Here is a 16,455-nt window from a genome sequence, read left to right on the forward strand (position 1 = left end):
CCCTGAAGCCCAAAGGGGACAGCAGTATCTGTCTGTGCACCACGATTCAGCCAGAGTCCTACCACCTCAGGTAGCAGCTGGATACCTACTAGGTGTGCTAGAAATTATATCTCCTATTTCTGCAGTTAAAATGTGTCAGATGGCCAGATCATGCTTTCCAAGGTACATAGGACACCTATCCCAAGTATGCTGGTCGAGTTGGGCCAGCTTGCCTGCATGCAGCTACGTGGCTGAAAACAGGCAGGGCATGGCACTGAATTTCTTCGTAGTTGTTCACCTGGCTGTCTCTCAGCTACTGAACAGACATAGCCCACAATAATGATCTTTTGAACAACATCCAGAGCCTCTTTGATGCATTTCAAAAGCTACCGGAAGTCTTCCTAAATTCATATAATGAGGCAGACATGAAGGAGCCTTTTGTTTCATCCCAGCAGGAGACAATTGTTCTTTGGGCAGGTGATGTTCTTTTCCAGTATTTTTCCCATGTGTCTTCAATAACAAAATGCTTTAGCTGAGATGGTGTGATTTTCCTCCTTGAAGAGGGTGTCCTAGTATTGGATAGACCAGATGTTGCAGTCTTTTCAAAGTTCAACAGTACTCCCAAATATGCGGTAAGTTGACATGAATAAGGATATAGAGATGAGGGACACACAGGAGGATACTAGGGAAGCTGGTCCTTATGAATGAGGCTCAGTGCTGTTGAGCTGGCCCTGAGGAAGGGTGACCTGCTGGCACAGGACTGCATGGTCCCTTGGGTGTCACCACCTGTGCAGAGTATGGGGCTTCTCAGACTTTCCTCTAAAAGTGAAGCCTGGAAGAGTCTAATGACTGCTCTATCTTGACAGGCTGAGCGCTGAAAATGGCAACCACACTTTGATTAATAATTTTCCGTATTTTTACCTCTGTTTCAATTAATTGGCATCACAATAGTCATAGATGAAAGGGACATTTGAAAAGGTCTTTCTGGGAGTTTAGGAGTTGAGGGTTTGCATCTAGGAGGTTGCTAATGAGGGGAAGCAGCCCAGAAGACCGTGGTTTGACTGTTGCATGCCTATTACATGAATTGCCTGTGTTAATAGCTCAGGAGGAGACAGTGTTGGCTGAGTTAACTCAGTTTCACTTGGATAAAAAGCAAGATACTAATAGCAGTGATCATCTGCTAAGAATGAAGGCATGAAACTGATTGATGTGAAATCCCACATTCAGCTTGCAAGATGCTCCAGGATCAGTGAGGTAAGTGCCATGAACTAACCTTACTGAAACTTAGGGCAGATAAAATGTATGGAAGCCAATGACTATACAAGCCATTTTTAACAAAAATATTATTTAGGTGATACATGCAGAGGAAAAAAAGATATATTTTAGGGTTCTATGTAGTTAAGGGATAAAAGTGCAGACCCAAGAATGCTGGAGGCCCAGGAGGGATTGATTGTGTGCATACAGGGTGTGTGTGCAATGGTGGCACTGTTATTTTTGGCAGTAATTTCAAAGGAACTTGGCATTACCCTGTTTTCCAGCCTTAATTCCATGAAAAGAGTACAAAAAGAAGGGATTCTCTTTGCTAGTGATTAGGGAGGAAACCAGCTGTTTGCATCTGAGTTAGTCTGATAATCTAATTTAACCAAATTATGTATATTGAAACACTGTGGAATTTGAGATAAGCAAATCTGTCCCAGGTCCTGCAGTCAGGGAGAAGGGAAGGTCTTGTGTTTGATGTGCTTGGAGAGATGCACATGCAATTTTTGGCAGTGTAACTTGCCAGGAAATTGAACACAAGTCCAGATTCAGCCCATGAAGGAGGCTTTAGATCACCCTTTGGAGGTGTAGACCTATCTGTGAGGAGTACACAGCTGGTATGAACCTGGACCTCACAGCTGACCACAAATGCACTCTGTGACATCCCTGTGCTGGAGCTTTGGTACCGAACCTCTCCGACCTGCCATTCCCCCCAGGGACATGCCCCTTGCCCCCACTTTCCCACTGAGGTAATTAAGTGGGTCACCTTTAGTGGGCACGAGCCTTGGACCTGGCCCTCCCCAGCCATCACTGCCCTGCCGCAGTGCCAAAAACAGCAGCATCACTGGCCGGGCCAAAGGACACAAAGCCAAGTTACACCTACAGACTTTTGCTCTTTGGAGTTGCCCATTCCATGTGCCCACCTGCGTCACTGCCCGCGGGCGTGACGTCATCCACCGCGCGGCCCAGGGTGGCATTGCGTCATGCTCCGGGACAGAGACCCTGGTGCTGTGGGGACACCTGCTGGGCCGGCAGGAGCATCACCGGGACCTTGTCCCGGCGGTGTGACAGCCAGAAGGGCTCTCCCTGGCTCATCCATGGGATGTGGAGAACAATATTACTCACCAGAGTTACCTGTAGTTAACCTAACCCATAGTTACTTCATTTTTTTTCAGTCATTAATATCTAAAGTAATTAAAGATCCTTAGTGTATGGAAATAGAAAGTATTGTGTGTGTTTTTATGGAAGAGAGTTGGTCACATGATTTTGGCGCATCTGTGCTGCAACTGCATGTGTCATCCAATATGAGTCTTAGCAGAGCTTTCACATCCCACCCAATCATCAGGTAAATTGTATCATGTAAGTACCTAAATCCAGTTCTTGGCAAAGAGGAGCAGGATGGAAAAGAGAGGAGTGACTTCTTTTGCTGAGGACAGGCTCCACGCAAGAGCCCAGTCTGTCACAGGTGCTGTGCCAGAGCTGCCTCCCAGCTGCCCACTACATTTTGGGCCGAGGCTTTGCTAGAGCTGAACAGACAGCTTGGGTTAAGGAGCTCAGATGGGAACCTGGGATCTCCAAACACTTTTCAACTTGCCTCTGCCAGGGATTACAACTGGGGGTGCCTGGAAAAACTCACCTATCCAGGGGAGCCACATAGACCAGTGAGGCTTCTGATATCTTAAGGACATTAACATGTCGGTCTCTCTCACACACCAGACTGGTTTGAAATTGGCACTGAGGAATATGTGTTGCTTGACAGGGTGGCTGCTGATGCTGAGGCTGGTTCAGGCCTCCTGGCTGCTGTCATCTCCCAGCAATGTAAATCTTCCTGACTCCATTTTAATTTTCATTTTTTTTCATCTCTTCCTGACTTAATTTTCTGCAAAATATTTACCTTCCTTATACACGTACCCAGGAGCATGAGCACAGCCCATGCTTTTGTTGAACCTTTCCGTAAGCCCTGCACTCTCCCTTCTCTCAGCTGCTCAAATGGCTACATTTGAGGAACTTAAATTCTTTCTGCTGCTTTGTGAACCAGATAGCCATTCTAGGCATGAAGGTCTGCGTGAGTGATATCAGAAATACCAACCCAGCCATGTGTGATGTCAGGCATCCAAAGGAAGCCTAGCCTTTTTCCTCAAACCCTCTGCTTTTCTGCAGCCACATTCTCTCTTCCCAGCTTCTCAGGTAAAAGTCTTTGAAAACTTTGAAAACTACTGTCACTTCAGTTGTTGCACACAATGGGATATCTATGACAGAGTATTATCTGACAGAATATCACCATGGAACATGGTAAAACTCTGCACCCTCACAGCACCAGCAGATCTGGTGGGTTACTGATGAGCCAGCTTCTATTGTAGCTCATAAGATAATTGTTATCCCTATCACAGGAAAGCAGAGTCCAGGGCAAATTATTAGATTCAGATGTAAAGATTCTAGTCAAGATATTATCAAGTTTAGTAAAAGAAGTCAAATGGTTATGAAATATAAATACTTTTCCAGTAACATGAGAAGGGGAACAAGTTATTCTGTATTCAAAAAAGAGAAAGAAAAGCATATCAGTGAAACTGCATGCTGACTTGGGAAATGAGCTTTTAAAAAGAGAAGTTTCTGCTGAATAGTATGAAGTTGAATGGTATGCAGTAAGCAATACTAGTTTCAACACAAGGATTTTCTGGAGCAAATTGAATGTTTCAAGAAACATCTAGCTTTAAGCTGAAAGATGAAATTTTAAAATGTTTGACCTCGATTAATAAGTTTAAAATATATTTAGAATAATACCAAAAAGCAAAAAAAAGGCCTCCTTGGATTAAAAGATTTTCCAGAAAATCTATGTGAGTAGGTAGAAGCATGAGCAGACCCTTTGAAGCTGAACAGCCCTCCCTGCCTCTCTGTCCTCAGCTACTGGCAATGGAAGAGGGACTGTATTTGCTAAGTTTCAGGTGGTCTTGGGCCTTCACTGTTTAGGAAGAAACCCAAAATACCACTGGGGGCACAATAACTTATTTCTATCAGGGAGCCTCAGTGCAGGGGACTGCTGGGAAATGTGGCTCTTGGACACTCACTTGGTATGCCTAAGCTGAAGAAAAACCTGCTGTAAAGTTTGTTTTCTCCTAGAGAAAAGAGAGGAGAGCAGAGAAGTTGGTTGCTTCCCTCTAGAAAGAGGGAAATATCTGCCTTTTGGCCTGGTTTGGTTGGAGTGGGTGTAGATTGCTGATATGTTCAGCCAAGGATTTTCCACAAGGGCATGCTCCTGCCTTCAGTCCTTTCCTGCCAGATATGGAGACAGCACAGGCAGATGAGCTGTCCCATGTGGAGGAAAAAGGTCTTACTGTGTTCAGCCACTCTGCAGTGATGGGAGACAGTACAGCAGGACCAAGGGCAGGATGGTTGTTCTTACAACACTAGTGAAGCCAATGTCGTCTGTGTTGCTGCTGCATACAGTGACCTCCAACGCATCTGTAAGAAGAAGGAAGAAATTTATGTACAGAGGTGGTATCAGGGAATCAGTGATATACAACAGACACCCAGGAGGTAAATGACTCAGAGGGGGTGGGTAGGGATATAACACAAACAGGGAATGTCTTGTGCTCACAGCCTTGCAGTGAAAAATGGTAAGAATTCAGATGAGGACACTTTAGACTGTGTGAAAGTGTATAGCTCTGTACAATGACGATGGCATATTCCCTTTTGCTTTCAGTCAGTTGTGTTATTACTGTTTGTCTGACGTTTATTTTATGATAAGTAGCTATTTTATGGTTTGGATTCAATGGCTTGCATTTTTTGCAAGTGCTCATACAGCCATGTGTCACATATCCAAATCCATTCATTAAGTAATTCAGTGTTAGTAAAATAACCTTGATATTATTGAAATCTTTGCAGGCAGACAGCTAGCCAGCTGCTAACAACTATCTACAAATATGTATGCTGAACTCAAAACTGGATTGCAGCTGTTTGGCATTAACTGAAGCACAGTATCCCTAAGGGTTGCCTTATTTTCAGAGCAACACTCAGTATAGGGAGGTTTACAGTTCACAGTTGGATGGCCTGGAACACATCTGATTGTCCTGGCACACAGGATGCCTGATTCCAGCATTTTTAAGTGTTTCCCACAGGTAACCAGAGTGAACATCTGTACAGCATCTGCCCCTGGTTGGCCCACATTCTGTCAAAAAATCTTTAGGGAAGTGACAGACATCTGTGTCTTCAGGGTGATAACTCTTGTATTCTCCCTTTACTTTGTGTTGATCCTGATGTCCATTTGTCATGGGTGAGGTGTCATTACTCTCTCATTACTAGCCTTTAATAATTTTTTCTGCTTGTAGTGGATAGAGAAGAATTCTTTTGTGTCACCTCAGTACAGCTAAGGCTTAGAAAATGGAAGAGTACACTGTACATCAGTGCCTGGAAAAGTCCAAAAATGTAATCCTGGAGCATGCACACTACCTACCATAGTGTATTTTAAAAAGAGATTCAGAGCATCTGAAACTAGAAGGGCTTTTTTTTTTTTTTTAATTAAAGATTCATGCATTTTCCATGGGCATCTCAGTATCTAACTTAGATACCTAAAGTAAGTATATGATTACAGCCTTCACTTGCTGCATTAGGACAAGACAAGTTGGATATTTTTGTCTGCCTTATAGGTTTCTATTTCCTCTTGGTGAACCACTTGGTTCAGTAGGTATTACCTTATAGTAACATATTCCCAGTTAAAACTGGTTACGGTAAGAATCTAATTTTCTTCTCTTCCCGCCCTCTCTCCCCCCCCCCCCCCCCCCCCCCCCCCCCCAATTATAGTCTCTGAGGCTTGCTTATGGGTTACTTCAGTGATGACAGATGCCTTTTACCAATATTTATTCCTTCTAAAATTAACAAGTGCAAAGTTTGTAAACAAAAATCAAAAGTTTCCTTATAGGGTTCAGCTTTTACATGCTAGAGGGGAACCCTGGGCTCCTGTCTGTGCCATGCTTCTCACCCTTAAATTAGGCCACCTTGTTGCAGTATCCTTCAGAACTATAATTTTATCTAGCCCTGTAATGTTAATTATTATTTTCGTTGTCATCAGTACAGCAACTGCCACTTATGTACCTGGAGGAGAAACGACATCTCCAGGCTGTCCTCTGGGCTTAATCCTGCAGAGACAACCAGGCTTGTCACTAGCACATCCAGGCCAAGGCCTGATCCTGTGGTGTGATTTCTCTTAATAGTGCTTGGTAGATTATTTTCAGCCATGAATTTGTCTAATTATTCTTTGAATCATGTAAGCTTTTGAAACCCGTGGCATCTTGCAATTAGTTCCACAGCTCAATTATGCAGTGCACAGAAAAGCGTCTCTTGTTTGCCACCTGAGAATTCGATATTTTGTCTTCTAGATCTCATATGATGAGAAACAGCCCACAACCATTCCCCATTTTTCTTTCCCATAAATTGTGTTTCACAGACTAAAAGTCCGAGCACTCCTGGTGCTGAAATCATCCCATTGCTTCTTCACCATGTTAAATTTCATATTCACAGCTTTTCTAGGTCTGCTATGCCAAAACTATTGATAAGACCTGTACGCTGTATTCAAAGGGATGCACCATGGATTTGTGGTTGCTTACTCATATTTCCTATTTTGTTCTCCTGTCCTTTCCTAATAATGCCTTTTTACCTAATGTATCACCTGGACTTGTTTGTGTCACAGAGAGAGGAGGATGTTTGATTCACACCTTGCTAAGTCTCATGCTACCCAAAGATTTAGGATGAGTTGTGACAATAGATGCTAGAGAAGAGGTATCTTCAACACATGGTCCAGTGCTGCACCAGAGCCAATGAACTCGAACACATGCACATAAAGGATTGTCCCTCACTGGGTGGCTGTGGTTAATCTTTGCTTGCACACTGTGTGAATACATACCTGGCAGAGGGATGGTAGTACTGTGTCCTGCTCCCTACCTGAAATTAGGCAGCAGGACACCGCTACTGCCATGGTGCTTTCCAAGCAGTTGCTGTTGCAGTGCAGAGACTGTCATATCATCTAGAGGCATTGCATCATTTGTACAGTGTTTGTGAAATTAGGGAAAATGTTTTCACCAACAGCAACTGCAAATGGTCCTTCCAAAGAACAGTGATTGAACCCTACATTTCTAGTTAATCCACTGCAACACATTCAGCTTCACTCTTGGATCTCTTGTCTTTATAACGTGTTTGACTCTGTGCTCTATCCTGACTGGATAGATATATTTAGGCTGCGGGTTTGTGGTACTAGTAATGCAGTCTGTTTATTAATAAAATTAGTTTCTTCTGTACTATTGCCCTTAGCCTTCCTGTGTGTCTCCTTAAAAGAGTTCCTATTTTCCTTGCAATTCTTTCCAGAGAATCTAAACCCCCAGAGAATCTAAACCCCAGCTGCTGGTTGCCAGACCATGTTCATTGCACACACATTGCTCATGAGCAGATTATGTTGTGAATGCTAAAAATTCACATGTGTTAGGGGAAGCCTGAGCACAGTCATGGAGGAGAACTCTGTGGCCTCTCAGTTGCTCCGGAGCAGCAGCACTTCACCTAGTGCTGATGCTAGCCCAGCTGCTGGCCACTACTTGCCACCACCACCTGTGGTAACAGGATCTTCTCTCCTTCAGTATCTAGTACTAAGAGAGGGAAATGGAAGCATTTTTCTTGCACTGCCACAACCCTTGCACAGGGAAAGAAGAGAGGAACACCACCATGGCACTACACAATTTCCACCCTGCAGATGAATTTGCAGCACTTCTGTTACCTCTGCTGGCTGAACCTCCACCAATGCCACCGCCTAACCATGTCAAGTGGCAGGAGGCAAGAAGTGCACTTCGATACAATGCAACTAACCCTTTTTCTGTAGACAGATGGAAAGGAGGGACGTGATTTGGTGACAGGTGAAAGAAAAATGGAAAAAAGGGGCAAAGAAGAAAATGAAAGTTTGAGAGCAGGAGGAATTGCATGTAAGAGAAATATTATAGAGAGAGGAAATGAAAGGTGAATGGGGTTTGTGTGTGTAAAAAAATGAGGCATTAGCTGGACAGACAGGAGAAGTAGTAGCTGAGAAAGGCTGACACCCATAGCCCTTAGGAACAGAGAGGAAAATTTGGGAATGGTGGGTCACAATTTATGGGGCTTGCTGTACTAAGGTGTTGGGTGCAGCAGTAGTTGCAGTCCTTTTCTCTTCTCAAAAATAATGAGAGGTGAAACTTCAGAAATTGGTGGTGGCAATTCTCACACTATTGATGTTGGTGTTGGAGGGCTGCAGCCATAGTGGTGCTGGTTCTTCTGCTCGTGTCTGCCTCCCTTTACTTCGGTATTAGAGGAGAAGTAAACATAGAAGACAGCTAGGAGCAGAGCTTCTTGTTCATTGAGAGTACCTGGCTTGCAGGGCAAAAAAAGAGGGTGAAGCCAGTACTACAGCTGGCCACTGTCACAGATGGACCTTCAGTCTACCCCAATAAGCCTTGTCAGAGCCATCAGTGCCTCTCCCAGCTCCAAGGAGTTTGGCCACTTGAGTCAAGCTCAGCCTCTTCACTGGTAAAAACTGTTGCAAAAGAAATGAAGAGAGGGCCTCCTTCCCTCCAGTGCTGCTTTTATGTTAATGCTCTTTGGTTTGCAGCTGTCTGCCCCTCCTCTCAGACCTTCTCCCTCTGACTTGGACCTTGGCACCCTGGTTTGTCTTGACTTCCTGACTTGGCCTCAGACCTGATTCAATGTGACAGACCTCCTGGCTGATCAGTGGCCTGAGGCTGACTCTGATCACTGCCTCCAGACCTGCTCCTGATCCAGACTCATCATCTCAACTTCCTGACACCTCATAGATGAGGCAGCAATGTTATCACCCTCAGCTCCTGCCCTCCATGCCTTCCCTGGTGAAACAGCCTGCCTGTGCTGCCCCCAGCACCGTTTCTCTCACCTTACACAGCTCCGCATTTCAAATGCAGAAACTGTTAGATATGGTGAACTATATTTCTGCATCAGCTGAGCTTGGACAGGAAAGATGGGTTTTGTCCTGAAGATATGTATATGTTCAAAATATTAAAAATATTTTATCCTGCCGTAGACATCAGAATTTTCAGAATAGTTATTTTGGTGATAAATTTAAAGCAAGCAACAGCTCAGGACTTACAACACTTTTGGGAGACCATGGTTCATGTTTTTCTGCCAGTGCATATTAGTCAGGTCTACAAAATGCAGTAGTGCCAATGAACTTTACTAAAGAAATCCTACACTGTATTAGCCATAGTTTGAGACAACTGGGTTGAGTGATAACAGGAGAGTTTACATCTAACATGCGTGTGCCAGATAACCAGTAGCTGTAGTCTGTATTAGGAGCTATATATCCAAAGGGTTTCCCAGTGAAAACTCTTTTAGCTAGTTTTGCTTGGTTTGTTCATCTTTAATATCAACACATGACATACTGCTGAAAATAATTCCTTTTTACTGGTCATAGCTAAGTGGTGCATCTCTGGATCAGAACCTGGAGATGCTGTTTGAAGTGGAAGTAACTAGGGATTGGTTCACAAGTATGAAGTGGTAAGTGACTTCTAGGAAAGCTAACGAACTGGAAGATAGTCCATAGGGAGGGACAGGAGAAGGCTGCATAGAAGCTGAACTGATTTAGCAGTGGGCAATTTGTTTTTGCCACAGATCTGTCCACTTCTGCTCTGGGTGTTACATAAGTGATGTAGGTTAATTTAAAGAAGAGACTGGTAGGAGGAAATGACCAGTTTTGACTGAAAATATATCTAAAACTGTGACAGATTAAATTTCACTTGAATCAGAGGAGTCCCAGAGGACTCCTATCTAAACTAAGCATAACATTTTTCTAAAATCAATGGAGATAAATGGCTAAAATGCCCATATCCATGCTGACAGCTAGCCTACACAGACACTTCAGTGATTTAAAATGCATCTGATTTAGTTTGCTATCAGGTGAAGCATTTCCTTGCAATCCACTTATCTTTCTCTGCTCATTTTCTAATCCCTTTCTAATCTTTCCACTTTTCTATAATTGGACAGCTCTCCATATTCACGTGTTTTAACCTCTTCTGGCAGAAGAACTGTCTGTTAGGAAATGCCTGCCTCTGGGGAAAGCCATTCTACAATCTCTGCCTTGGTGAGTTTATTTTTGTTTGTTTGTTTGTTTTTTATTTTGGTTTGGTTTGGTTAGGTTTGGGTTTGGTTGGTTGGTTTTGGGTATTTGCTTTGGTTTTGTTTGTCCAAATTTTATGGAAAGAGAGATTACGTCTGGCAACCATTTTCAGCAACAGTTCATTATCGATAATTGTTACATCAGTCCTGGACTCTCAGTCTCAACTTTTTAGTTGTCTCTATTGTTTTTTTCCCAACTTATTTTTCCTTGGCTATTGTACATGGCACGTACATATCAAGATCTACATATGATCATATTTACTTTGTAACTAAATTGTTCGATTCTATAAGCATTGTGGGACAAAACAGAACACGCAGCAAGCAAAGTAAACCTGTATTGTAGGATATTGTACCATATTAGTCAGTGGGAGGAAGTGGTGCTTTTGGAAATACCGGCTCATCTTAGCAGGAAGCAAATGGGCAGGAATTTCAGTGATTCAGCTTTCAGTCAGGGAGGGACGACCAGGAAGAATCTGGATTAGAAAGAAGCCAGAAAAGGAATGGAGAGTATGAGGAATATGAAAGGGAAGATGGTTCTGGGGCATATAACATGTAATACTGAGGATAAATTTAGTGTTTCTTTGCTACAATATGTCCAATCCATTGCTACAGAGCAGAGACGCCAGCCAAGACTTGAGATTAGCCTCTGGCATCTTCATTTACACTTCTAAATAATGTTCACTTTTTCCAAAGTGATGGACCATTTGCAGTTCTCACTGCCTGCAAGGAAATAATGAATGGCTCGGGCCATGAATTGCAAATGCCAAGCACTAAGCAGCTCCCTCCAGACAATGCATTAACTTCAGACTTTAACTTTAGGCTCCCAGTGTCAAAAACCTGCGACTCAAAATGCAGATGTAGAAGAATGCTAATGAACAGTGAAAATTCTGTCTTAATTAGATGGCTTTAATTAAACCAGTAGTAACCTGTATGTGGATACTCTCAAATGTGAGCAACAACGGCCCTTTGAGCTTAAACTGAACAGGAGCCAGTATAAACTAAACTGAAATGCCACACAAACTGGAGTGACTGACCACACTAGGCCTTACCATGGGTTGAATTAAATCAGTAAAAGGTTAAATAACTATCATTTCTTATTTGGAGGAGCCTTCCAAAGGTACCCGGGGGGAGTGGGAATCAAATATACATGATTTGTTAACTCACTTTTTCACTTTACAATTAAAATTTGGGGCATTTTTATATTTTGAAAAATATTTAATGCAAGTGCTGGTTTATAACACTCACACATATCCCTGTGAGAACAAAGACATTAAGAAATTCACTGTATTTCTTAAAGATAATTTTAAAATACCAGTAAATGAGCTACTCATCCACCTGAAGCCATTTCAGTTTCATGAGTATGAATGAAATTGCCTTTTTTTTTCTGGAGAACATTTATAATAATGCAGGTCATGTATAAAGTCAGAACCTCAGCTAGTATCAGTTACTGTGCCTGTATTGAAATGAAGGGTATCTACAGCTACAGAGAATCTTTTCTTTCATTTGAAAATCTAAAAGCCCAGTTCTCAAGGTATTATCATTCTATTTTTATTCTTTCTTTGTAAATATGTTATAAAAAAAGGGTCAAAATAATGTGTTCACATTATCCACTTTTGATATTTATTATGTGCTGGAATGAATTAACAAGAATTTTAAAAGGATTATAAAGAATACTATCAATCAAGCATTACAGAACGATAAATTATTCGAATATTTTGGGAAGTTTTTATAAATCACAGTTGAGGGGTTTGAACTGGATCTGCATTGAATAACATTAAAAATACTTTCAAGGAATAGAAGGTGATACAGCTAAATGTAATATGGGTGGAACTCTAGCAGGTGTAAGCCGGGGCAAAATCTCAGTTTAGTAAAGGAATTCAGCTCATGTGAGGTGACGTGATACCTCCTCGTTCCCTACTCCAGGTCTCCCGTGCCGGCTCCCAGCGCTGCAAACAGGGGCCGCGGGAACACGGGGCCCTTGGTAGGAGCAAGGGAGCAGTTCGGAGATAAGCCTTCCAGGCTTTTGAAGCCCGTGCCTAACTTCGAGAACAAAAGAGAGATTCAAAAGGAGGTGTTAATGCTAAGAGCCAACATCTACATGATAATTGACTGCTTACAACTTTCACTGAAACAGAGAGATCAAGACCCTTTTCCACCTAAAGTGTCTGAAGCTTACTATCCTCTGCCAGAGGCGACCTGAAAAAAAGATTGGTTTCTGTCACTTTCCATTAAAGCAAACACAGCGGGCAGTAAGGTTTGCAGGATTCATTTGGGACAAAGAGAACAAATAAAGGCGAGCCTGACTAAGACGTGGTCCAGTGACACAGTAAAGCTGATGTAAGTATCTATCTAATAAAGCTACATCTATATGACATACAAAGCCGAGCTAGTATCAACTCCCTTTCTCTAATTCACTCAGAGCATTTTGGAGGGTATCTTCTCTCCATGGACTTTATGCTGTATCATGTATTGTGTCCTCCCTAGGCCAGCATAAAATATAAATCCAGTATAAACATTGCATTGTATCCTGTGGCAAGTTAAACAAAAAAAATATCAATTGCGGCTCCCTCTGTTATGAATTTGTCCTGTCAGCTCATCTGGCAAAGCACAAATCTGGTAGGAAGGAAAATGGCAGCACAGGCTGGAGGATATCACGGAAAGAATTCCTGAACTGACATGCTCAGCCACACAGTATCAAGAAATAAGATTTAATTAATAAGGTTATTAAATAATTGCTAGTAGGCTTTAAAAAATGTCTGGTTTGAGACAAGTGAATGAAATTCACATTTGTTCCAACAGTGATGGTACTTTAATAGGGTGCCTCAGGAAACAGTGTGATCAATATTACAAGATGACATGGTCTGTGACGTGTGAGAACCATATTCTTGAGCAACGTATTTCTTATGATGGAATTATATTCGGAAAGCAGTACTGGACTGACCCATTTTACACCTTTGATAATACTAAAACCATACCACTTGGTTCCATATTAGAAAGTAGCCCAGATTATATTTCTGTTTTATAAGTGAGGATTATCATTTGAAGGATCTACAGTAGGAAACATATTTTAGACAGAAAGTAACTGAAGAAATAGAAAAAAGAGAATGTTCCAGCAGAAATTATACCAGCAGAAAACAGAACTTAAAAAAAAAAGAAGATAAAAAGAAAAAGAAGAAAAAGGAAAAAAAAGGCTTTGCCTTTTTTCAGTCAACAGAACCATAGATTCACAGTACTGTGGAGGTTTGCAGGGACATCTGCAATCATCTGCTCCAACCCCACTGTTCAGAGCAGGATCAGCAAAAGCAGGCTGCCCAGGACCTTGTACAGTAGGTTTCTGAACAGCTCCGAGAATTGAGACTCTACATCCTCTCTGTGTAACCTGGTTGAAATTGCAATCGCCCTTAAAACCATTTTTTCTTGTGTTGTTGCTCACCCTGGTGACATCTTCTCATGGTGACGGTTTTCTCAACAATGAACATGTCTCCTGCAGGCTAGAAGACAACCTCCTACTGGTCTCGCTCCAATGAAGGGCTCCAGGCACTCTCAGCAGCCTGAGGTCTGCAGAGCTCAATCCTCCTTCTGAAGCTTTATTTGGAAGCTGTCCTAGAATGAAATAGGTAAGAACACAAAAGAAAATGGGATAGGTATTGTGAAATAATCTAATCTGTGGAAGCATTTATTGCATAATCACAGTGTTGGGGGGCTTTCCCCCCTTGGTCTAGCATACTCAGTTTCCAAAACCTGCATGCTCTACCTACACCACATCCCACTGTTTGATTACTCGCCTTACCAACTTCCTTGGTGAAGACAACACGATGCATATGTCAGCATGTCTCTTTTGCACTGATTTTCCAGAGATGACACAGTGGTTTAAGTAATGTTACTTTGTCTACAGTAACATTAACATCGCCTGAACTGCCCTAGGAGCAGAAAAGATAGAACATTTGGTAATAATACAGTCAAAGCCAACAGGAGAGGTAAAACAGATGGCTTAGGTAGACTGAAAGGAATAAGAGAAAAATAAGATGAAATAAAAACAGGATTAGCAAGAAAAGTTTTCACATTGGATGTAAAACTCAAGGGCCTAATGTTTTAGACCAAGAGACCATTGCTGGCCCTCAAGACTGTAGTGACCACCAACACAGCTATTATCAGCATTTATTAATTGCAGGGCAATGACAACACAAGTGATGCAGAGTTTGTATGGTTATGTTCATCACATACAGATAACTTCCCAGAATGTGAAAACAAATGTTAAACAGCCTCTGCTGAAATACCTTCCAGGAGTGCTCTCTGTATCACAAAGCATGCCTCTTTGTGTATTTTTATTTTTACTTCTCCTTCAGTGTTTTTTTGAGTGTATCAAAGTCTTCTGCTGAAATATGTTAGAGAATTTTTCCTCTTTCAAACGTTACTGACAATGAATGCTATTAAAATAAAAGCTTATATATAAAAAAAAATCCTTTCTTCCCCTCTAATGTAGTCAGTCACCGTTTTGAAATTGTATTGAGGCAATGAACAAAGTGAAAAATGAGCATGTAATGGTCGGAACCAGTGGAATACACTTTACCTCAGGCTGCATTCTTACTGTGCCCCTGCCTGAGTGTGGCTCTTGGCTGCTGGTGGATTTTGTAACCTCTGCATTTCTTTCTCTGCAAATGCTTTGTTCCTTTTTAGCTCAAGAATATCTTCTTTAGTTGCTGCAAACTGATGAAACAGTACAGCTCTGGGAAAGAAATACTGCATTTGATTGATGCGGATTCACTCTTCTGCCTTCTAACAGGTTCATAGAATAGAACCAGCTTTGATGTCCAGTTCCAGGGTTCACCATGTCCAGCTTCCCTGTCTGTTAGAGGCCAGAAGAGGAAGGTTAGGGAAAGTGTGTGAGAATGTTGCAAACATTGAGAGTTACTTCCACAGATATATTCTTCCTTCCTTTCCTAGCCCTTGGCTTATGGCCTTTCTAAGCCCAAGGTTTTCATGTGCAACAGTTATTGATGAATTTTTTTCTTTCAGTCATGTCTAATCATTTTGAATGGTGTGCTCTGTAATGCCTGTAAATGTACTAGGGTACATTTTTCCATTCTGGGACCCACAACTTAGCTGGAAAATGAGCTCCGCAGAGGAATTATGAGTCATCAGAAAAAAAAAGTCATATCTTTTTGGTCGTTTAAAGTTTTCTGCTTTATAGCTTCATCTGCTTCCCTGTCATTCTTAGATTATGAAAACTAAGACATAATAATTTCTTATCTGCCTTCTTTGTACTATCACAGTTTTATAAATCTTTATCATATTCATTCTCAGCCATCTGTTTTTTTCAAGCTGAAGAGTCTTAGCCTATTTAATCTCTTTTCATAGAGAAGATGTTCCATATTTTTACTCATCCCAATTGCCCTTCTTTGTATCATTGCTATATTCTTTTAGAGATGGTAAGACTAGAAATGCACAGTACTCAAGGTTTGTGGAGGCACAATGGACCTACATTCAGCAGAATGCTCTCTTCTGTTTTGCTTTCTATCTCTTCCATAGTGATTCCTAACACTCTATTTCCCTTTTTGACTGCAGCTGTGATTTCTACACACAGTGATTCTGCATTTTTTTCCCTCAAATAACTGCTTGAGAAACTATTCTTGTAAATTATTTGCCTTTGTCTGGTTTTTAAAGTATTTTCAGGAATTTTGCCAGTGCTTGTCTGAGCACTTCTCAGACCCAGGAACCTGATGACTAATGGGTAATATCTGAAGTTTAGTTGCTAATGGATGTGGAGTCATGTTTGCACTGCCAGGCAAACTTTCCTGAAAGTATGCTAAAGACATTTAGGAATCAAATTAACTGAAGCAGGCTGCCAGTTAATGCAACCTCTCAATAGCAGAGGTAAAGATATTAGAAGACGACATTGGACAGTAAGCCTGTTCTTGCTGATCTGGGTAGAAGAGCAAGAGTATGCTGGAGGAAAAGTCCCGGCAGCATAAGTGGTGTGACTTAATATCCAGAATTTTAGGATTCATCAGCAGGACTCAAAATGGTGGGATCATAAGATTGTTAGCATTTAAAATAATTATCAGT

The 16,455-nt window shown here is 41.8% G+C and overlaps 1 long non-coding RNA gene across 1 annotated transcript; it reads right to left on the bottom strand.

Moving 5' to 3' along the window:
* Nucleotides 1-13,760: 13,760 nt before the first annotated feature.
* LOC114060549 lies at nucleotides 13,761-15,194 on the bottom strand. Its single transcript, XR_003571913.1, has 3 exons — nucleotides 14,960-15,194; nucleotides 14,180-14,309; nucleotides 13,761-13,992 (listed from the first exon to the last, which is right to left on the bottom strand). It is a non-coding gene; the product is annotated as an uncharacterized LOC114060549 (long non-coding RNA).
* Nucleotides 15,195-16,455: the final 1,261 nt, after the last annotated feature.

This window comes from Empidonax traillii, unplaced genomic scaffold, assembly GCF_003031625.1.
Source record: "Empidonax traillii isolate 1590-97213 ecotype Southwest subspecies unplaced genomic scaffold, ASM303162v1 scaffold277:size2070623, whole genome shotgun sequence".
Taxonomy (NCBI): domain Eukaryota; kingdom Metazoa; phylum Chordata; class Aves; order Passeriformes; family Tyrannidae; genus Empidonax; species Empidonax traillii.